The sequence below is a fragment of the Doryrhamphus excisus genome, chromosome 13 (genome assembly GCF_030265055.1).
Source record: "Doryrhamphus excisus isolate RoL2022-K1 chromosome 13, RoL_Dexc_1.0, whole genome shotgun sequence".
Classification (NCBI taxonomy): Eukaryota; Metazoa; Chordata; class Actinopteri; order Syngnathiformes; family Syngnathidae; genus Doryrhamphus; species Doryrhamphus excisus.
This window is the reverse complement of record NC_080478.1, coordinates 3,647,777-3,668,458: the sequence shown is the minus strand read 5'-3', so window position 1 is coordinate 3,668,458 and position 20,682 is coordinate 3,647,777. Positions and strand designations below refer to the sequence as shown.

The window sequence follows — 20,682 nt, the reverse complement described above, 5'->3', positions numbered from 1 at the left end:
TTTGGATCCTTCTTTCCTTCCTTCCTTCCTTCCTTCTTTCCTTCCTTCCTTCCTTCCTTCCTGCCAATCACAGGGCACATATAGACAAACAACCATTCACACTCACATTCATACCTATGGACAGTTTGGATCCTTCGTTCCTTCGTTCCTTCTTCCTTCCTTCCTTCCCTCCATCCTTCCTTCCATCCTTCCTTCCTTCCTTCCTTCCTTCCTTCCTTCCTTCCTTCCTTCCTTCCTTCCTTCCTTCCTTCCTTCCTTCCTTCCTTCCTTCCTTCCTTCCTTCCTTCCTTCCTTCCTTCCTTCCTTCCTTCCTTCCTTCCTTCCTTCCTTCCTTCCTTCCTTCCTTCCTTCCTTCCTTCCTTCCTTCCTTCCATCCTTCCTTCCTTCCCTCCATCCTTCCTTCCTTCCTTCCTTCCTCCTTCCTTCCTTCCCTCCATCCTTCCTTCCATCCTTCCTTCCATCCTTCCATCTTTCCTTCCTCCCTTCCTTCCATCCATCCGTCTGTCCGTCCGTTTGTCCTTCCTTCCTTCCTACCGTCCTACCGTCCTTCCTTCTTTCCATCTTTCCTTCCGTCCTTCCTTCTTTCCTTCCTTCCTTCCTTCCTTCCTTCCTTCCTTCCTTCCTTCCTTCCTTCCTTCCTTCCTTCCTTCCTTCCTTCCTTCCTTCCTTCCTTCCTTCCTTCCTTCCTTCCTTCCTTCCTTCCTTCCTTCCTTCCTTCCTTCCACTTGAGTATGCCCAACAGGTGCATAATCGGTCCCTTTTAATGTCTAAATCAGTGGTCTCAAACTCGCGGCCCGCGGGACTAAAATAAAAGCCTACATTTAGTACAGTTCTTTGCTCCTCTGCTTGTATAGTATGAGCTGAAATGTGGGCTGGAACAATAGTTCGGGTTTCATCTTCTTCTTCTGCATGGATTAAAAATCACATGGCCGCAACATGAGCATGGGTTGGACTTAAAAAAAAATGTATGTTGTATGTGAAGATAAACAAGACTACGGCATAAGAAGTATATTTCTGTGCCAAACGTTCAAAGAAATTTGAGTGGAAGTATGTAGGTCAAAGGTTTGACTGGCAAAGAAACTGGTGTGTACACTTCATGCAACGTTCACATGCAATCGGGAACAAGTAGAGTCAGAGTCTCCTGATATGTGCAGATCTTGTTAATCTATCTTTACAACAACAAAAAAAAAAACAAACTCTTGTCTTGTACACACAACCTGAGTGGATACAAAGAGTTCACAACAAACTCATGACTCAAAGAACGTTGTCAGACTACACCCTTGAATTCTATTTTTTATTGTCGCGTCAACAACGGGAGGTTGCAGAACCATACGTTTAGAATTTACCCACAGGGGGATAATTAAAATGTACTTCTTCGTGGATAATTGCATAAAAACATTCACAAAGCGTCATCACAACAAATGTAATAGACTGAAATATACAACATATTGAATGAGTGAGATGATTTGTTTTTTTGGAAAATTATAATGAGATGGAAAACATTACTTGGAATTCTCTTCATGAGAAAAGTAGCATTTAAAATGGGATAATTCTGGAGAGCATCAAAGATAAATGATGATTATACACGGTCAGACAAAATGAACTGATATATTTGTAGGTTAAATAAAAGGCAAATAAAGTAAAATTAAAAAAAGGGTTTTTCATTCATTCATTTTCTACCGCTTTTCCTCATGAGGGTCGCAGGGGTTGCTGGAGCCTATCCCAGCTGTAGTTCTCGTTCTCCATGTCCTTCCTTCCTTCCTTCCTTCCTTCCTTCATTTCTTCCTTTCTTCCCTCCGTCCTTCCTTTCTTCCTACCTTCCTTCCTTCCTTCCTTCCTTCCTTCCTTCTTTCTTTCCTTCCTTCCTTCCTTCCCTCCGTCCTTCCCTCCGTCCTTCCTTCCTTCCCTCTGTTCTTCCTTCCTTCCTTCTTTCTTTCCTTCCTTCCTTCCCTCCGTCCTTCCCTCCGTCCTTCCCTCCGGCCTTCCTTCCTTCCCTCTGTTCTTCCTTCCTTCCTTCCTTCCTTCTTTCCTTCCTTCCTTCCTTCCTTCCTTCCTTTCTTCCTTTCTTCCCTCTGTCCTTCCTTCCATCCTTCCTTCCCTCCGTCCTTCCCTCCGTCCTTCCTTCCTTCCCTCTGTTCTTCCTTCCTTCCTTCCTTCCTTCCTTCCTTCCTTCCCTCCGTCCTTCCTTCCTTCCCTCTGTTCTTCCTTCCTTCCTTCCTTCTTTCCTTCCTTCCTTCCTTCATTCCTTCCTTTCTTCCTTTCTTCCCTCTGTCCTTCCTTTCTTCCTTCCTTCCTTCCTTCCTTCCTTCTTTCCTTTCTTCCTTTCTTCCCTCCGTCCTTCCTTCCTTCCTTCTTTCTTTCCTTCCTTCTTTCCTTCCTTCCTTCCTTCCTTCCTTCCTTCCTTCCTTCCGTCCTTCCCTCCGTCCTTCCTTCCTTCCCTCTGCTCTTCCTTCCTTCCTTCCTTCCTCTTGAGTACGGGGGTGCTGGAGCCTATCCCAGCTGTCTTCGGGCGGGGTACACCCTGGACTGGTGGCCAGCCAATCACAGGGCACATATAGACAAACAACCATTCACACTCACATTCATACCTATGGATAATTTGGAGTCGCCAATTAACCTAGCATGTTTTTGGAATGTGGGAGGAAACCGGAGTACTCGGAGAAAAAACACGCATCAACGGGGAGAACATGCAAACTCCACACCGAGGAGGGTGAGGCCGAGGGTGGAATTGAACCCTGGTCTCCTAGCTGTGAGGTCTGCGCACTAACCACTCAACCACTGTGCAGCCCATATTTGCATATTAACAATAATTAATGGTTCAATTTATTACAGTGAGTCTTCAAGGCCCCTGATGCAGCAAAACAGTCCCAGACCATCACACTACCACCACCATATTTTACTGTTGGAATAATGTTCATTCATTTTCTACCGCTTATCCTCACGACCATCCTCATCACCAGTTGTCTTCTTGGGGCGAGAAGCGGGGTACACCCTGGACTGGTGGCCAGCCAATCACAGGGCACATATAGACAAACAACCATTCACACTCACATTCATACCTATGGACAATTTGGAGTCGCTAATTAACCTAGCATGTTTTTGGAATGTGGGAGGAAACCGGAGTACCCGGAGAAAAAACATGCATCAACGGGGAGAACATGCAAACTCCACACCGAGGAGGGTGAGGCCGAGGGTGGAATTGAACCCTGGTCTCCTAGCTGTGAGGTCTCCGCGCTAACCACCACTACCGTGTAGCCCATATTTGCATATTAACAATAATTAATGGTTCCATTTATTACAGTGAGTCTTCAAGGCCCCTGATACAGCAGAACAGTCCCAGACCATCACACTACCACCACCATATTTTACTGTTGGAATAATGTTCATTCATTTTCTACCGCTTATCCTCACGACCATCCTCATCACCAGTTGTCTTCTTGGGGCGAGAGGCGGGGTACACCCTGGACTGGTGGCCAGCCAATCACAGGGCACATATAGACAAACAACCATTCACACTCACATTCATACCTATGGACAATTTGGAGTCGCTAATTAACCTAGCATGTTTTTGGTCAAGTCAATGCAAGTCAAAAAGCTTGCCAAGGGTTTATATGCTTATCCTGTTCAGGGGTGAGCTGGAGCCTATCCCAGCTGACACGGGAACTGATGGACAATTTAGATTATGCTACATGATAGCATGCAAGGTTAGCGACACCGTGAAAGTCCCTACCACCATCGTATTGTTATTCAATATAGAATAGACGGTCATATGAATTGCATCTTCCTTAGAGCCTTTTAAATACGACAGCTGTATTCTGGGAATTTTTGTAGGGGAATTATTGTTCCGCTTTTTGTTTCATTTTTACTGTTTACACAGCAGAGCAAACCTTTTTGAAAAGCATATCAGAGTGGACAATGGTGGGAGGGGGAGACGTGGAGGCCGGGGTAGAGGGGGTTGGGGGGGTAAATGGTTTCCTGGTTTTACTATGCCGGACTGTCAGGAAACATCTGATTCCAACGTTCGATGTAAGTTAGTGTAAATGAATGAAGACAAGCATTGACAGGTGCAACAGTCGGAAACCCATTGCATATTGTACCCCCCAACGACCCCCCCCCCCCCCCCTGAAGATAAAAACAATACATGGTAAAGTGACTTTGTTTTCAGTGGCCCTACATACAAAACCAAACGTATTCAAACATTAGCCAAAGTTTGTGTTCATTCATTCATTTTCTACTGCTTTTTCCTCACGAGGGTTGCAGGGGTGCTGGAGTCTATCCCAACTGTCTTCCCAGCCAATCACAGGGCACATATAGACAAACAACCATTCACACTCACATTCATACCTATGGACAATTTGGAGTCGCTAATTAACCTAGCATGTTTTTGGAATGTGGGAGGAAACCGGAGTACTCGGACGGAGAGAACATGCAAACTCCACACAGATATGGCTGAGGGTGGAATCGAACCCGGTCACCTAGCTGTGAGATCTGAGTGCTAACCACTCGCCCACCGTACAGCCACATTGTTAAATTCATTCATTCATTCATTTTCCTCACAAGAGTCGTGGGGGGTTGCTGGAGCCTATCCCAGCTGTAGTTCTCGTTCTGCATGTCCTTCCTTCCTTCCTTCCTTCCTTTCTTCCTTTCTTCCCTCCGTCCTTCCTTTCTTCCTACCTTCCTTCCTTCTTTCCTTCCTTCCTTCCTTCCTTCCTTCCTTCCTTCCTTCCTTCCTTCCTTCCTTCCTTCCTTCCTTCCTTCCTTCCTTCCTTCCTTCCCTCCGTCCTTCCTTTCTTCCTTCCTTCCTTCCTTCCTTCCTTCCTTCCTTCCTTTCTTCCTTTCTTCCTTCCTTCCTTCCTTCTTTCTTTCCTTCCCTCCGTCCTTCCTTCCTTCCCTCTGTTCTTCCTTCCTTCCTTCCTTCCTTCCTTCCCTCCGTCCTTCCCTCCGTCCTTCCTTCCTTCCCTCTGCTCTTACTTCCTTCCTTCCTTCCTTCCTTCCTTCCTCTTGAGTACGGGGGTGCTGGAGCCTATCCCAGCTGTCTTCGGGCGGGGTACACCCTGGACTGGTGGCCAGCCAATCACAGGGCACATATAGACAAACAACCATTCACACTCACATTCATACCTATGGACCTTTGGAGTCGCTATATCAACAGTATTAACAGTTATTTAACCTTTAACATGGACATGAATGAAACTTCATAATTTTACCCAATTAGCAAGTTAGCATTGTTAGCATCGAGGCCTCAAACTAGCGTCCCGCGGGCCGCGACTTTGAGACCACTGATTTAGACATTAAAGGGGATCGATTATGCTCATTTCGGCCCTTTGTATTAAGTTGTAAAGCAGCTACACACGATAACCCGCACAGAAAGCTTTCTAGGTCTTCCAGAATATGCACCTATTCCAGCTATTTTTCCTTGTATTTCCTGCCTCACACATGCACGGGGAGAACATGCAAACTCCGAGGTGGTATTGAACTCTGGTTTCCTAGCTGTGAGGCCTGCGCACTAACCACTCGACCGCCGTGCAGCCCCTAATCAACAGTATTAACAACCATTCACACTCACATTCATACCTATGGACAATTTGGAGTTGCTAATTAAGTTAGCATGTTTTTGGAATGTGGGAGGAAACCGGAGTACCCGGAGAATACCCACGAATGCATGGGGAGAACATGGAAACTCCACACAGAGATAGCCGAGGGTGGAATTGAACTTGGGTAATCTATCTGTGAGGCCTGCGCGCTAACCGCTCAACCATTGTGCAGCCTCACTCCTAGGATTCATTTTCTACCGCTTATCCTCACGAGGGTCACAGGGATGCTGGAGCCTATCCCAGCTGTCTTTGGGCGAGAGGCGGGGTACACCCTGGACTGGTGGCCAGCCAATTACAGGGCACATATAGACAAACAACCATTCACACTCACATTCATGCAAACTCCACACAAAGATGGCCAAGGGTGGAATCGAACTCGGGTCTCCTATCTGTGTGGCCTGCGCACTAACCACTCGCTCACTGTGCAGTTCATTCATTCATTTTCTACCACTTATCCTAACGAGGGTCACAGGGGGTGCTGGAGCCTATCCCAGGGCACATACAGACAAACAACCATTCACACTCACATTCATACCTATGGACAATTTGGAGTCGCTAATTAACCTAGCATGTTTTTGGAATGTGGGAGGAAACCGGAGTACCCGGAGAAAACCCATGCATGAACGGGGAGAACATGGAAACTCCACACAGAGATAGCCGAGGGTGGAATTGAACTTGTGAGGCATGCGCGCTAACCACTCAACCACCGTGCAGCAATGAAATTGATTAATTTTCATTAATTTCAGAATGAATCAATGCAGTAACTTGACTGACTCTGTGAGCAGATATAATGACATATTTTGCCCCATATTTTATTTTGGTTCCAAAAGAGCACGGCGGTCTAGTGGTTAGCGTGCAGACCTCACAGCTAGGAGACCAGGGTTCAAATCCACCCTCGGCCATCTCTGTGTGGAGTTTGCATGTTCTCCCCGTGCATGCGTGGGTTTTCTCCGGGTACTCCGGTTTCCTCCCACATTCCAAAAACATGCTAGGTTAATTAGCGACTCCAAATTGTCCATAGGTATGAATGTGAGTGTGAATGGTTGTTTGTCTATATGTGCCCTGTGATTGGCTGGCGACCATTCCAGGGTGTACCCTGCCTCTCGCCCGAAAGACAGCTGGGATAGGCTCCAGCACCCCCGCGACCCTCGTGAGGAAAAGCGGTAGAAAATGAATGAATGAATGAATGAATTCCAAAGAGAGGATTTTACAGGTGACACGTTGAATGAAATAAAGCCAAAGCCACGACAATAAAACCTTTCAGGCAATCAGACTCCCTTTGTCAGCTTAAATAAAAAAGACCCTGGAGATTTCCTGTCATTTTTCTCTCAAGTGTTTGCTCTCAAACAAGCGGAAGGCCGGTAAGATGGTTTCCCACACGCTTGCAGTGCTTTGGTATTTGGTAAGTGTTCAGCAGCAGCTGCAATGGTTTACCTACAGAGTGAATTTCAGTCTCTAATTACACAAATGATTCACTCGCAACAGAGTTTGAAAACATTTTGTTTATAGTCTCAATAGTCCTGGTCCTCTCAAAAACCTTTATGGAATTTTTTTGGTATGGAACCTTGTCTTCGGTATAGAGGTATATAAATAAATATATATATATATATATATATATATATATATATATATATATATATATATATATATATATATATAAATCAGTGGTCTCAAACTCGCGGCACGCGGGACGCTATTTTGAGGTTTGATGCTAACAATGCTAACTTGCTAATTGGGTAAAATTATGAAGTTTCATTCATGTTCATTTTAAAGGTTAAATAACTGTTAATACTGTTGGGTATTGTTGGGTCCTTCCTTGCTTCTTTCTTTCCTTCCTTCCTTCTTTCCTTCCTTCCGTCCGTCCGTCCGTCCGTCCGTCCATCCGTCCATCCGTCCTTCCTTCCTTCCTTCCTTCCTTCCTTCCTTCCTTCCTTCCTTCCTTCCTTCCTTCCTTCCTTCCTTCCTTCCTTCCTTCCACTTGAGTATGCCCCATAATGCATAATCGGTCCCCTTTAATGTCTAAATCAGTGGTCTCAAACACGCGGCCCGCGGTATGAGGCCCCGATGCTAACAATGCTAACTTGCTAATTGGGTAAAATTTTGAAGTTTCATTCATGTTCATCTTCGTTCCTTCCTTCCTTCCTTCCTTCCTTCCTTCCTTCCTTCCTTCCTTCCTTCCTTCCTTCCTTCCTTCCTTCCTTCCTTCCTTCCTTCCTTCCTTCCTTCCTTCTTTCCTTCCTTCCTTCCTTCCTTCCTTCCTTCCACTTGAGTATGCCCCATAATGCATAATCGGTCCCCTTTAATGTCTAAATCAGTGGTCTCAAACTTGCGGCCCGCGGCCCGTTAGTTTGAGGCCCCGATGCTAACAATGCAAACTTGCTAATTGGGTAAAATTTTGAAGTTTCATTCATGTTCATCTTCGTTCCTTCCTTCCTTCGTTCCTTCCTTCCTTCCTTCCTTCCTTCCTTCCTTCCTTCTTTCCTTCCTTCCTTCCTTCCTTCCATCCTTCCTTCCTTCCTTCCTTCCACATGAGTATGCCCCACAGGTGCATAATCGGTCCCCTTTAATGTCTAAATCAGTGGTCTCATACTCGTGGCCCACGGGACACTAGTTTGAGCTAGCAATGCTAGCAATGCTAACTTGCTAATTGGGTAAAATTTTGAAGTTTCATTCATGTTCATTTTAAAGGTTAAATAACTGTTAATACTGTTGATTAGGGGCCGCACGGTGATCGAGTGGTTAGCGCGCAGGCCCCACAGCTAGGAGACCCGAGTTCAATTCCACCCTCGGGCCATCTCTGTGTGGAGTTTGCATGTTCTCCCTGTGCATGCATAGGTTTTTTTCCGGGTACTCCGGTTTCCTCCCACATTCCAAAAACATGCTAGGTTAATTAGCGACTCCAAATTGTCCATAGGTATGAATGTGAGTGTGAATGGTTGTTTGTCTATATGTGCCCTGTGATTGGCTGGCCACCGGTCCAGGGTGTACCCCGCCTCTCGCCCAAAGACAGCTGGGATAGGCTCCAGCACCCCCCCCGAACCCGACTGCAACAATACATTTTAACAAGGATGCAAAAACGCTACAGCCCTGACGAAGAGGCAGGCCAGAAGAACTCTTGAACTTGTCTGCCCTTCCTGAATAGAAACCTTGTAAACTGGGGGTGTCCAATGTGCAGCCCCTTGGCTATTTTTAAGGCATCTAAGAACTCTCACAACTCCCAAGTGACAAAGTGAAAGACAGGAATTGTTTCTTGCATCACGCATTTATTCTGTAATTAAATCCAGGAGGTCAATAAAGGCAAAGTATCCGCAGGGCAAGAACAGCGTGGAACATATTAACATTCCACATTTGTACCGTCATTATCCGTATGACACGGAAACAAATGCCGGTGACAACTGCAGATGGTATTCATAAGACAAAGGTGTTTTTTTTTTTTGAAGGACGCGGTGATCTACTTTTACATTCATGACATGCAGCACAAGAGGAGGGTTAAGTTGAGGACATTGTCGTACAGATTTATATGCAGTATGCTCTCAAGCTCTATCAACGTGTTAAGCTAGCACCACGGGGCAATAAAAAAAAGTCAAGTTCATAACAAAAACAGGACTGTTTTCTCACAGAGACATGCAAAAACGATTCAAAATAGTGTCTGCAATATGCACGCCATGCATATGCACTACTTACATGCATATTAGCTGCTAATGCTAACAGGTCTCAAAATGACTTTTGAATAGCCTTTGTGCACATACTACATTGTATTGGATTCACAATTTGACTTAAACGTTACTTTATTGTGCTCGATGCAATAGTAAAGGGCCGAAAAATATATATATTTTTTTTCTTCTTCATTATGCATTTTTGGCTGGAGGGACTTATAGTTGCAAAGATACAGTGATATCTCCATAAAAATCTTTTAAGTTATTTTTAATTGTATTATTATTATTATTATTTGTTTATTTGTTTATTTTTTTCTTCTTCTTCATTATGCATTTTTGGCTGGAGGGACTTGTTGCAAAAATACATCTCCATAAAAATATTTTAAGTTATTTTTAATTTTATTATTATTATTATTATTATTATTAATAAATAATACTAATAATAATAATAATTATTAATAATTATTAATATTAATAAAAACCGCCTGGGAATACCTGGTGCTGTAAGCTTTTCATGGTTTCTGCTCTTGCCTGACAGCAGAGGGCGCTGTTTGACACTTTTTGCTGGAGTCTAGTTTGGCCTGCGTCTTCTTCAAATAGGATCTTTTCAGTTGCCCTGGCAGCTTACGGCCATACTACCCTGAAAACGCCCGATCTCGTCCGATCTCGGAAGCTAAGCAGGGGTGGGCCTGGTTAGTACTTGGATGGGAGACCGCCTGGGAATACCAGGTGCTGTAAGCCTTTTATGGTTTCTGCTCTTGCCTGACAGCAGAGGGCGCTGTTTGACACTTTTTGCTGGAGTCTAGTTTGGCCTGCGTCGCCTTCAAATAGGATCTTTTCAGTTGATGTGGCAGCTTACGGCCATACTACCCTGAAAACGCCCGATCTCGTCCGATCTCGGAAGCTAAGCAGGGGCGGGCCTGGTTAGTACTTGGATGGGAGACCGCCTGGGAATACCAGGTGCTGTAAGCTTTTTATGGTTTCTGCTCTTGCCTGACAGCAGAGGGCGCTGTTTGACACTTTTTGCTGGAGTCTAGTTTGGCCTGCGTCGCCTTCAAATAGGATCTTTTCAGTTGCCCTTGCAGCTTACGGCCATACTACCCTGAAAACGCCCGATCTCGGAAGCTAAGCAGGGGCGGGCCTGGTTAGTACTTGGATGGGAGACCGCCTGTGAATACCAGGTGCTGTAAGCTTTTTATGGTTTCTGCTCTTGCCTGACAGCAGAGGGCACTGTTTGACACTTTTTGCTGTAGTCTAGTTTGGCCAGCGTCACCTTCAAATAGGATCTTTTCAGTTGACCTGGCAGCTTACGGCCATACTACCCTGAAAACGCCCGATCTCGTCCGATCTCGGAAACTAAGCAGGGGCGGGCCTGGTTAGTACTTGGATGGGAGACCGCCTGGGAATACCAGGTGCTGTAAGCTTTTTATGGTTTCTGCTCAAGCCTGACAGCAGAGGGCGCTGTTTGACACTTTTTGCTGGATCTAGTTTGGCCTGGGTCGCCTTCAAATAAGATCTTTTCAGTTGTCCTGGCAGCTTACGGCCATACTACCCTGAAAACGCCCGATCTCGTCCGATCTCGGAAGCTAAGCAGGGGCGGGCCTGGTTAGTACTTGGATGGGAGACCGCCTGGGAATACCAGGTGCTGTAAGCTTTTTATGGTTTCTGCTCTTGCCTGACAGCAGAGGGCGCTGTTTGCCACTTTTTTCTGGAGTCTAGTTTGGCCTGCGTCACCTTCAAATAGGACCTTTTCAGTTGCCCTGGCAGCTTACGGCCATACTACCCTGAAAAAGCCCGATCTCGTCAGATCTCGGAAGCTAAGCATGGGCGGGCCTGGTTAGTACTTGGATGGGAGACCGCCTGGGAATACCAGGTGCTGTAAGCTTTTTATGGTTTCTGCTCTTGCCTGACAGCAGAGGGCGCTGTTTGACACTTTTTGCTGGAGTCTAGTTTGGCCTGCGTCGCCTTCAAATAGGATCTTTTCAGTTGCCCTTGCAGCTTACGGCCATACTACCCTGAAAACGCCCGATCTCGTCCGATCTCGGAAGCTAAGCAGGGGCGGGCCTGGTTAGTACTTGGATGGGAGACCGCCTGGGATTACCAGGTGCTGTAAGCTTTTTATGGTTTCTGCTCTTGCCTGACAGCAGAGGGCGCTGTTTGACACTTTTTGCTGGAGTCTAGTTTGGCCTGCGTCTTCTTCAAATAGGATCTTTTCAGTTGACCTTGCAGCTTATGGCCATACTACCCTGAAAACGCCCGATCTCGTCCGATCTCGGAAGATAAGCAGTGGCGGGCCTGGTTAGTACTTGGATGGGAGACCGCCTGGGAATACCAGGTGCTGTAAGCTTTTTATGGTTTCTGCTCTAGCCTGACAGCAGAGGGCGCTGTTTGACACTTTTTGCTGGATCTAGTTTGGCCTGCGTCGCCTTCAAATAAGATCTTTTCAGTTGTCCCGGCAGCTTACGGCCATACTACCCTGAAAACGCCCGATCTCGTCCGATCTCGGAAGCTAAGCAGGGGCGGGCCTGGTTAGTACTTGGATGGGAGACCGCCTGGGAATACCAGGTGCTGTAAGCTTTTTATGGTTTCTGCTCTTGCCTGACAGCAGAGGGCGCTGTTTGACACTTTTTGCTGGAGTCTAGTTTGGCCTGCGTCGCCTTCAAATAGGATCTTTTCAGTTGCCCATGCAGCTTACGGCCATACTACCCTGAAAACGCCCGATCTCGTCCGATCTCGGAAGCTAAGCAGGGGCGGGCCTGGTTAGTACTTGGATGGGAGACCGCCTGGGAATACCAGGTGCTGTAAGCTTTTTATGGTTTCTGCTCTTGCCTGACAGCAGAGGGCGCTGTTTGACACTTTTTGCTGGAGTCTAGTTTGGCCTGCGTCTTCTTCAAATAGGATCTTTTCAGTTGCCCTGGCAGCTTACGGCCATACTACCCTGAAAACGCCCGATCTCGTCCGATCTCGGAAGCTAAGCAGGGGTGGGCCTGCTTAGTACTTGGATAGGAGACTGCCTGGGAATACCAGGTGCTGTAAGCCTTTTATGGTTTCTGCTCTTGCCTGACAGCAGAGGGCGCTGTTTGACACTTTTTGCTGGAGTCTAGTTTGGCCTGCGTCGCCTTCAAATAGGATCTTTACAGTTGCCCTGGCAGCTTACGGCCACACTACCCTGAAAACGCCTGATCTCGGAAGCTAAGCAGGGGAGGGCCTGGTTAGTACTTGGATGGGAGACCGCCTGGGAATACCAGGTGCTGTAAGCTTTTTATGGTTTCTGCTCTTGCCTGACAGCAGAGGGCGCTGTTTGACACTTTTTGCTGGAGTCAAGTTTGGCCTGCGTCTTCTTCAAATAGGATCTTTTCAGTTGCCCTGGCAGCTTACGGCCATACTACCCTGAAAACGCCCGATCTCGCCCGATCTCGTCCGATCTCGGAAGCTAAGCAGGGGTGGGCCTGGTTTGTACTTGGATGGGAGACCGCCTGGGAATACCAGGTGCTGTAAGCCTTTTATGGTTTCTGCTCTTGCCTGACAGCAGAGGGCGCTGTTTGACACTTTTTCCTGGAGTCTAGTTTGGCCTGCGTCGCCTTCAAATAGGATCTGTACAGTTGCCCTGGCAGCTTACGGCCACACTACCCTGAAAACGACTGATCTCGGAAGCTAAGCAGGGGAGGGCCTCGTTAGTACTTGGATGGGAGACCGCCTGGGAATACCAGGTGCTGTAAGCTTTTTATGGTTTCTGCTCTTGCCTAACAGCAGAGGGCGCTGTTTGACACTTTTTGCTGGAGTCTAGTTTGGCCTGCGTCGCCTTCAAATAGGATCTTTTCAGTTGATGTGGCAGCTTACGGCCATACTACCCTGAAAACGCCCGATCTCGTCTGATCTCGGAAGCTAAGCAGGGGCGGGCCTGGTTAGTACTTGGATGGGAGACCGCCTGGGAATACCAGGTGCTGTAAGCTTTTTATGGTTTCTGCTCTTGCCTGACAGCAGAGGGCGCTGTTTGACACTTTTTGCTGGAGTCTAGTTTGGCCTGCGTCTTCTTCAAATAGGATCTTTTCAGTTGGCCTGGCAGCTTACGGCCATACTACCCTGAAAACGCCCGATCTCGTACGATCTCGGAAGCTAAGCAGGGCCGGGCCTGGTTAGTACTTGGATGGGAGACCGCCTGTGAATACCAGGTGCTGTAAGCTTTTTATGGTTTCTGCTCTTGCCTGACAGCAGAGGGCGCTGTTTGACACTTTTTGCTGTAGTCTAGTTTGGCCTGCGTCACCTTCAAATAGGATCTTTTCAGTTGACCTGGCAGCTTACGGCCATACTACCCTGAAAACGCCCGATCTCGTCCGATATCGGAAGCTAAGCAGGGGCGGGCCTGGTTAGTACTTGGATGGGAGACCGCCTTGGAATACCAGGTGCTGTAAGCTTTTCATGGTTTCTGCTCTTGCCTGACAGCAGAGGGCGCTGTTTGACATGTTTTGTTGGAGTCTAGTTTGTCCTGCGTCGCCTTCAAATAGGATCTTTTCAGTTGCCTTGGCAGCTTTTGGCCATACTACCCTGAAAACGCCCGATCTCGGAAGCTTAGCAGGGGCAGGCCTGGTTAGTACTTGGATGGGAGACCGCCTGGGAATACCAGGTGCTGTAAGCTTTTTATGGTTTCTGCTCTTGCCTGACAGCAGAGGGCGCTGTTTGACACTTTTTGCTGGAGTCTAGTTTGGCCTGCGTCGCCTTCAAATAGGATCTTTTCAGTTGCCCTCGCAGCTTACGGCCATACTACCCTGAAAACGCCCGATCTCGGAAGCTAAGCAGGGGCGGTCCTGGTTAGTACTTGGATGGGAGACCGCCTGGGATTACCAGGTGCTGTAAGCTTTTTATGGTTTCTGCTCTTGCCTGACAGCAGAGGGCGCTGTTTGACACTTTTTGCTGGAGTCTAGTTTGTCCTGCATCGCCTTCAAATAAGATCTTTTCAGTTGTCCTGGCAGCTTACGGCCATACCACCCTGAAAATGCCTGATCTCGTCCGATCTCGGAAGCTAAGCAGGGGCGGGCCTGGTTAGTACTTGGATGGGAGACCGCCTGGGAATACCAGGTGCTGTAAGCTTTTCATGGTTTCTGCTCTTGCCTGACAGCAGAGGGCGCTGTTTGACACTTTTTGCTGGAGTCTAGTTTGGCCTGCGTCTTCTTCAAATAGGATCTTTTCAGTTGCCCTGGCAGCTTACGGCCATACTACCCTGAAAACGCCCGATCTCGCCCGATCTCGTCCGATCTCGGAAGCTAAGCAGGGGTGGGCCTGGTTAGTACTTGGATGGGAGACCGCCTGGGAATACCAGGTGCTGTAAGCTTTTTATGGTTTCTGCTCTTGCCTGACAGCAGAGGGCGCTGTTTGACACTTTTTGCTGGAGTCTAGTTTGGCCTGCGTCGCCTTCAAATAGGATCTTTTCAGTTGATGTGGCAGCTTACGGCCATACTACCCTGAAAACGCCCGATCTCGTCCGATCTCGGAAGCTAAGCAGGGGTGGGCCTGGTTAGTACTTGGATGGGAGACCGCCTGGGAATACCAGGTGCTGCAAGCCTTTTATGGTTTCTTTTTTTTTTTTTTTTTTTTTTTTTTTTTTTTTTTTTGTCCCGTCCAGCCAATGGGGCAGATAGTATTGTTGATCTAAATGCCCTTACATGCTAGACAGATTTGCTCTGTGTCAGGAAAGGTGTTGGCTACAACTTCCCTGTACCATGAAATTTTATTTGCCGTTATTTGATGTCTTTGTTATGCCATTTGGGACGACCGGACCGGAGCAAGAAGAAGAACAGAAAAGAAGAAGAGAGAAGAGAAAGGTGGGGTCGGGGGGGGGGGGGGGGGGGTAGAGGGAGAGACAAAAACAGCAGCAACAAGAATTCCCAAAACAACAACAGTGACAAACAGAACAGTTAAATGTCAATGATGGCTAAGGGTCACACTGGAGATGATATCAGTGAAATGAAACAGTCCAACTTACCAGTAGCAATAGTAACAATGGGGACATGACCCATGATAGTAAACACAATTGCAACCATACAGTTACAGTAATTAAAATCTCATTGCTTGACATCATTATTACTGTAATAATAGCATACCAATACTATATAAACATCAGGGATAAGAGAGTAGATTGTATAGAGAAGCACCCATGTGCTGTGAGTGCCCATATGGAGGTGTGTTGTGTATGTGAATGCGAGTGTGTGAATGTGTAATTGTCACTGAGAATGACAAAAGGAGAGAGACTGCCTTCTACCACCCAGCAAACCCCGCCCCGCGCAGCCAGGTCAAGCCCCCACCGCCAGAGAACCTCCGGCCCCGTGGGTGTGGGCAAAGCCAGGGCCGACTCCCCAAGACCCGCCCCCGAAGCAACCCCCCGAAGAGACCAGCAAGAGGCCATGGAGGAGCAATCCCAACCGGCAACAGGGCGCCAGCAGGCCGGAGGAGAGCCGCACCCCCGAGACCAGCGGGAGACCATACCCTACTAGGGCAGAAGGGCATCGAAGGCCACACACCCGTGGGCACAGGGGCGCCCCCGCCGGCCGGAAGGGAGCCCGTCCACGGCCGGAGGCACCGCCTCCCGCCCCCCACACACCCCCAGGAAGCAGAACCCGGCCCGCCCCAGGTAACCCCAGGCCCGACCACCGACATAGGACCGCCCCGGCCAGGACAGAAGAGGCCCGGGCACACTGCCCCATGGAGGACCGGGCGGTTGAGATGGAACACCCTACGCCAGACCCCCGCAGAGCCCCCCCCCGCATATCTACATGGCCATATACCCACATACACATCCACACATATACATATATATATACATATATATATAATTATAATAAAACTAATCATTAATTATCTAAGTATTTAAAACAATAAATACATAAAATAAACTCAGACACATGCACACCCCATCCACTCAATACACACACATGCTGTGGACGTCCCCGGGTGGGGCGTCCGGGGCATCACAGGGTGGGGGACCCAGGGGTCCCAGACCCACAACCAGGCCCCGAGCCCAGGGAGGTACGGACCGCCAAGGCATAGCACCCCCAGACTCCCCTCGACCACGGCATCAGGGCTACTGCAATGCGGCAGACAAAGGAGCGGGCGAGGGGAGGAGGCCCGCACATGAGCAAGCGGAGGGGGCGAGCAGGCGAGTGGTGAGGCGCTCCACTGCGCCGGCCGACATCCACCGGGCAGCTCACCCCCGTGAGGGAGAGCCATAGCTCCAAGTCACGGGGAGGCCACGCACCAGAGCCGAGGAGTTAAGACCAGCGCAAGGCCCCCGAAGGACCCCACCATCCACCGGGAGGGCCAGCCCTCCCCCGCCCCCAGAACCAGCAGCGCTCCGCCCACGTACCGGAGACCCATCCCCGACGAGCCCTAAGGCAAGACTGGGGATGGGCAAAGACAGGGACAGCGATGCGGCAGAGCATAGGACCAGTGGGAGCAGACACCCAAACGCCCGAAAGAGCACCGCCCCCCCAGCAGGCCCCACCCCGAGGAGCATGCTCCCCATCCCCACACGCCACCCCGGCCCCCGTACCCACGAGCAGGATCAGGTCCCCCCCCCAACACACAGCCCGGTCCCCGCAGCAGCCACCACAGCGCAACAACCCCAAGCCACCACCGTAGACTTCAGGCCACCAGCAGCGCGGACCCCACTGCCTGGAGGCCGGTGAACGCCCCCCCAAGGGCACGTTGGCGCCCGCGACCCAGGACAGATCCAGGGAGGTAGCGCCAACCATGACACCAGGGCAAGCCCCGGCGTCAGCTGGTTCCGGCGGGACCCCCAGGAAGGCCAGGCAGACCAGACCAAAATATCCTGCAGCCCAGGGCACCCCGAGCGAGCCGCCAAGCCCCAGCAGCCAGCGGGCCAATCGCGGGGGTAGGTAGTAGGCTCTCCGGTCCAGCCCGCTACACCTGTGTGTGTGAAGATGGTATTGTGTAGATAGTGCAATTAAAAATAGGCCTGTCCCATAGGGCTGACCTATGTGTGTGGTGTATGTGTATGTGTGTGTGTGTGTGTGGAAGGAAGCTGAGCAATGGTGGGTCCCCTGCCTGCCCAGACCCCCCCCCAGAACTGAGTGTCTAAGGTGCGGTTAAAATTGAAGGGTGACAAGCCAGAGGAATGCCGAGGACAAAAGGGCATCCGCAAGGAAACCCTTCGCCCCCGGCAAAACCAGTTGCAGGCCACCCCCCAAAGTCCTACATGTATGTGAGGTGGTGCAGTGCAGCAGGGAGGATCGGGGCCCCACACACGCCCACCCCGCACTACCGGCCAACCGAGCCGGGCAAGCCAGCCGCCCGGAGCAAGCCCTGGGCCACAGGACCAACCACGGGCCCCACCCAGCCCATCGTGGCGGCCAGTCCGGCCTGCCAGCTCCCCCCCGGAGGGCCCCACCAGAGATTGAGCCAGCTATGCCACCCCCGGACCACCAGGAGCCGCGGACAAACCACACGCCCCGAGGCTGCTCCTACAACCACCAGAACAGCAGGAACCGCGCCCCGGCAGCACATCCGTCACCATGGCAGCCCAGGGAGTGACACCACAGAGACCGCAGGAGAACCGGGACCCGCATGGGGAAGAGCCCAACCCCACCCCCCGGGCTCGTGAGCCAAGAGTGCCAGGGCGGGACAGAGAAACACACACCAGGCAGCAGAGCCCACCAGGCAGACGATACCCCAACAGCCGCAAAAAGTGAATGCCCCCCCCAGTCCCACCCTCCATTACAGCGCCGACCCGTCTCCACCACATCTCCCATCCACCCACGGACCCGCCAAGTAGGACACCCCGGAGGCGGGAAGACCGCCACCAGACCGGAGACAGAAGGGGCCAACCAGACACCGGCAAATAGCAGGGGCCGCCCGTGAGCCACCGGCCAGCCCCACCCCCCAACCCTTGGTCGAGGCCCCCCCACGACCCAGAGCCCACCACCCCGCCCCCCAAGCAAGCCCCCCGCTAATCCCGGCCCACGCCGCGCAGAGCACCACCCCCACCGCTATCCGCCCCGCTACCCACGCACCCACAGCCAGCCCCCCACCCGCCCGCCCCACATCCACCACATCCCAGCCATCCCTCCACCGAAGGGAGGGAAGCAGGTAATGCCCCACCCCAGCACCGCACTTCCCCACCCAGAGCCCAAGCTGCACAAACGAGACCCCCCCTCCCGTATGAGCTTACCAGGCGCCCCACCCGGGGCCATACACCTACCATACACAAAAATTAAAATTGAGAATAAAAATAATAAAAATTAAAAAAAAATAAATAAATAAATAAAAATAAAGTAAAGTAATTGATAATAATAATAATAATAATAGTAACCATAATAATAATAGTAGTAATAATAATAATAATAACAATAATAATAATAATAACAATAATAGTAATAACAATAATAGTAATAATAATAATATTTATTGATAGTTATGTATGTATAATAATGATACTACTATTGATACTTAATATATAATAATTTATATAAAATATATTTTCTAATAATTTAGATCTTTTAACTATTTTAGATATGATAATAATAAATATATACATGCATACCTACACACACACATATATAGCCATGTACATACCTAAGAGGGAAGGCTCTGCAAGGGCAGCGGGGTATAACCACCCGTGCCCACACCAAGGGCAGGGCCAAAGCCTCCCATGCCCACACCCCACGGTCCCACACAGTAGCCAGGCCAGAGCACCCAGGGCAAACCCGGCCCACCCCCAGGGGCGAGGGAGGCCGCGGAGGAACCAGCGCCACCGGACGCACACAGGCCCCCCCCAGCAGCAGCAGGCGCCCACCACCCACAGGATGCGGCTCCCCGTCTACCCACCACCCCGAGGGACGGCCTGCACCACCCCCGGGACGACCACCACCACCCCACCCACGCCCCATCCCCAGATCCGGACAGCCCCCCACCAACCCCCACCTGAACCTCCAGGGGGTCAGCCCAGCAGGAAGGGACAGAGATACACGGTACCCACCCGCTCACCCCCCAGACGCCAGGGCAACCCGGCGACCAAGACCATGCCCCAAGCCAGAGGAACGAGACCGCCAGGGGCAGAGACAGGCACACTCAGCCCTTCGAGAATTACCAAAAGAGATTAATTTAAGAGATTAATTATTGGAGCCCATATAGATTGAAATTCTGACAGTTGTTCTTTGGATTCAGCAGACATTCTCTCAATTGCTATATGATCTAACAGAAGATTTTTGTAAAAGGCTATGTTCAGTTTTTTTTTGGATTTCCAATTGATAAGAATGGTTTTCTTGGCAATGCTTAACGCTGTGATGAGGAGTTGTGTGTGATTTGTTTCTACGTTGACTGTAGAAAGATCACCCAACAAGCATAATACAGGTGAGGAAGGAATAGAGGTCCCAAGTGCCAAAGAAAGGTCCTCGCACACTGCTTGCCAGAAATTACTAATGGGGGGACATGCCCACATGGAGTGTAAATAATCATCTACTACATGATCTGGGCAGTATACACAGATGTTGGAGTCGGTTAGACCCATTTTAAACATTCTCTGCCCTGTGTAGTGTACTCTATGAATGGTTTTGAACTGAACCAACTGTAGGTTGGGATTTTTTATTAAACAGAACGAATTAAGGCATATTTGCTTCCAGAACTCAGGGTCACAGCTTGTAGATAAATCTAGGTTCCATTTGGAGACTGGAACCCCAACGGTGTTGTCACACTTTGACAAGAGAATGTACAACTTGGATAATGTTTGGGGAGCGGATATGTTTAAGAATTGGTCAATGGTGGGATAGCTTTCCCAAGATATGTTACGAAACCTAGCTCTAATTATGGATTTAATTTGTGAGTATTCAAGAAATGTATTCTGGCTTAACCCATACTGTGTAACAAGGTAAGTGAATGACACAAACTTTCCCCCCCTTATGATATTTTCCAAGCAACTTATTCCTTTGTCATGCCATGTTGTAAAATCCAAGGGTTTTTTTTTAAGCAATATATCAGGGTTATTCCAGATCGGAGTGTACTGGCAAGGATTGAGCGAGGACCTGGTTATTTTTAAAAATTCCCACCAAGCTGTCAGAGTGGTTTTAATATTTATGCTTTTAAAACAATCGTGTTTCCTAAGGATTTGACTTATGAAAGGTAAGTTAAAGATGGGGATTTCTTGGCTAAATGATTGTTCAATGTCTAGCCATAACTGATCCAAGGGGTTAGGTTTTATCCATTTTAAGATATACTGTAGCCTATTTGCCAGGAAGTAATTGGAGAAATTTGGCAGTTCTAAGCCCCCACATTCTTTAGATTTTTGTAATGTTTTTAGGCTTATTCGTGCTGGCTTATTTTTCCAAAGAAATTTATTTATATTTGAGTCTAATGACTTAAACCAAGTTATAGATGGTTTGGTTGGGATCATAGAGAACAGATAATTGATCCTTGGTAATATCATC

General features: G+C 49.0%; 15 non-coding genes and 7 pseudogenes across 15 annotated transcripts; all 22 read left to right on the top strand.

Moving 5' to 3' along the window:
- The first annotated feature begins 9,872 nt into the window (after positions 1 to 9,872).
- LOC131097994 (5S ribosomal RNA) lies at positions 9,873 to 9,991 on the top strand. Its single transcript, XR_009116878.1, has one exon. It is a non-coding gene; the product is annotated as a 5S ribosomal RNA (ribosomal RNA).
- A 112-nt stretch (positions 9,992 to 10,103) lies between these two features.
- Positions 10,104 to 10,222, top strand: LOC131099392 (5S ribosomal RNA). Its single transcript, XR_009118226.1, has one exon. It is a non-coding gene; the product is annotated as a 5S ribosomal RNA (ribosomal RNA).
- A 112-nt stretch (positions 10,223 to 10,334) lies between these two features.
- On the top strand, positions 10,335 to 10,443 carry LOC131101188 (5S ribosomal RNA; annotated as a pseudogene).
- Positions 10,444 to 10,555: 112 nt separating this feature from the next.
- Positions 10,556 to 10,674, top strand: LOC131143252 (5S ribosomal RNA). The gene has a single exon (XR_009133305.1). It is a non-coding gene; the product is annotated as a 5S ribosomal RNA (ribosomal RNA).
- A 111-nt stretch (positions 10,675 to 10,785) lies between these two features.
- LOC131099381 (5S ribosomal RNA) lies at positions 10,786 to 10,904 on the top strand. The gene has a single exon (XR_009118215.1). It is a non-coding gene; the product is annotated as a 5S ribosomal RNA (ribosomal RNA).
- Positions 10,905 to 11,016: 112 nt separating this feature from the next.
- Positions 11,017 to 11,135, top strand: LOC131098847 (5S ribosomal RNA). The gene has a single exon (XR_009117699.1). It is a non-coding gene; the product is annotated as a 5S ribosomal RNA (ribosomal RNA).
- Positions 11,136 to 11,247: 112 nt separating this feature from the next.
- On the top strand, positions 11,248 to 11,366 carry LOC131097592 (5S ribosomal RNA). The gene has a single exon (XR_009116490.1). It is a non-coding gene; the product is annotated as a 5S ribosomal RNA (ribosomal RNA).
- Positions 11,367 to 11,478: 112 nt separating this feature from the next.
- On the top strand, positions 11,479 to 11,597 carry LOC131098143 (5S ribosomal RNA). Its single transcript, XR_009117023.1, has one exon. It is a non-coding gene; the product is annotated as a 5S ribosomal RNA (ribosomal RNA).
- Positions 11,598 to 11,708: 111 nt separating this feature from the next.
- On the top strand, positions 11,709 to 11,827 carry LOC131099369 (5S ribosomal RNA). Its single transcript, XR_009118203.1, has one exon. It is a non-coding gene; the product is annotated as a 5S ribosomal RNA (ribosomal RNA).
- Positions 11,828 to 11,939: 112 nt separating this feature from the next.
- LOC131099358 (5S ribosomal RNA) lies at positions 11,940 to 12,058 on the top strand. The gene has a single exon (XR_009118192.1). It is a non-coding gene; the product is annotated as a 5S ribosomal RNA (ribosomal RNA).
- A 112-nt stretch (positions 12,059 to 12,170) lies between these two features.
- On the top strand, positions 12,171 to 12,289 carry LOC131143102 (5S ribosomal RNA). The gene has a single exon (XR_009133157.1). It is a non-coding gene; the product is annotated as a 5S ribosomal RNA (ribosomal RNA).
- Positions 12,290 to 12,401: 112 nt separating this feature from the next.
- Positions 12,402 to 12,510, top strand: LOC131141260 (5S ribosomal RNA; annotated as a pseudogene).
- A 112-nt stretch (positions 12,511 to 12,622) lies between these two features.
- LOC131099482 (5S ribosomal RNA) lies at positions 12,623 to 12,751 on the top strand (annotated as a pseudogene).
- A 112-nt stretch (positions 12,752 to 12,863) lies between these two features.
- Positions 12,864 to 12,972, top strand: LOC131142518 (5S ribosomal RNA; annotated as a pseudogene).
- Positions 12,973 to 13,084: 112 nt separating this feature from the next.
- LOC131100374 (5S ribosomal RNA) lies at positions 13,085 to 13,203 on the top strand. The gene has a single exon (XR_009119085.1). It is a non-coding gene; the product is annotated as a 5S ribosomal RNA (ribosomal RNA).
- A 112-nt stretch (positions 13,204 to 13,315) lies between these two features.
- On the top strand, positions 13,316 to 13,434 carry LOC131142792 (5S ribosomal RNA). Its single transcript, XR_009132858.1, has one exon. It is a non-coding gene; the product is annotated as a 5S ribosomal RNA (ribosomal RNA).
- Positions 13,435 to 13,546: 112 nt separating this feature from the next.
- On the top strand, positions 13,547 to 13,665 carry LOC131098217 (5S ribosomal RNA). Its single transcript, XR_009117093.1, has one exon. It is a non-coding gene; the product is annotated as a 5S ribosomal RNA (ribosomal RNA).
- Positions 13,666 to 13,777: 112 nt separating this feature from the next.
- On the top strand, positions 13,778 to 13,886 carry LOC131142213 (5S ribosomal RNA; annotated as a pseudogene).
- A 112-nt stretch (positions 13,887 to 13,998) lies between these two features.
- LOC131142322 (5S ribosomal RNA) lies at positions 13,999 to 14,107 on the top strand (annotated as a pseudogene).
- Positions 14,108 to 14,219: 112 nt separating this feature from the next.
- On the top strand, positions 14,220 to 14,338 carry LOC131141193 (5S ribosomal RNA). Its single transcript, XR_009132506.1, has one exon. It is a non-coding gene; the product is annotated as a 5S ribosomal RNA (ribosomal RNA).
- Positions 14,339 to 14,450: 112 nt separating this feature from the next.
- On the top strand, positions 14,451 to 14,579 carry LOC131098871 (5S ribosomal RNA; annotated as a pseudogene).
- Positions 14,580 to 14,691: 112 nt separating this feature from the next.
- On the top strand, positions 14,692 to 14,810 carry LOC131142683 (5S ribosomal RNA). Its single transcript, XR_009132752.1, has one exon. It is a non-coding gene; the product is annotated as a 5S ribosomal RNA (ribosomal RNA).
- Positions 14,811 to 20,682: the final 5,872 nt, after the last annotated feature.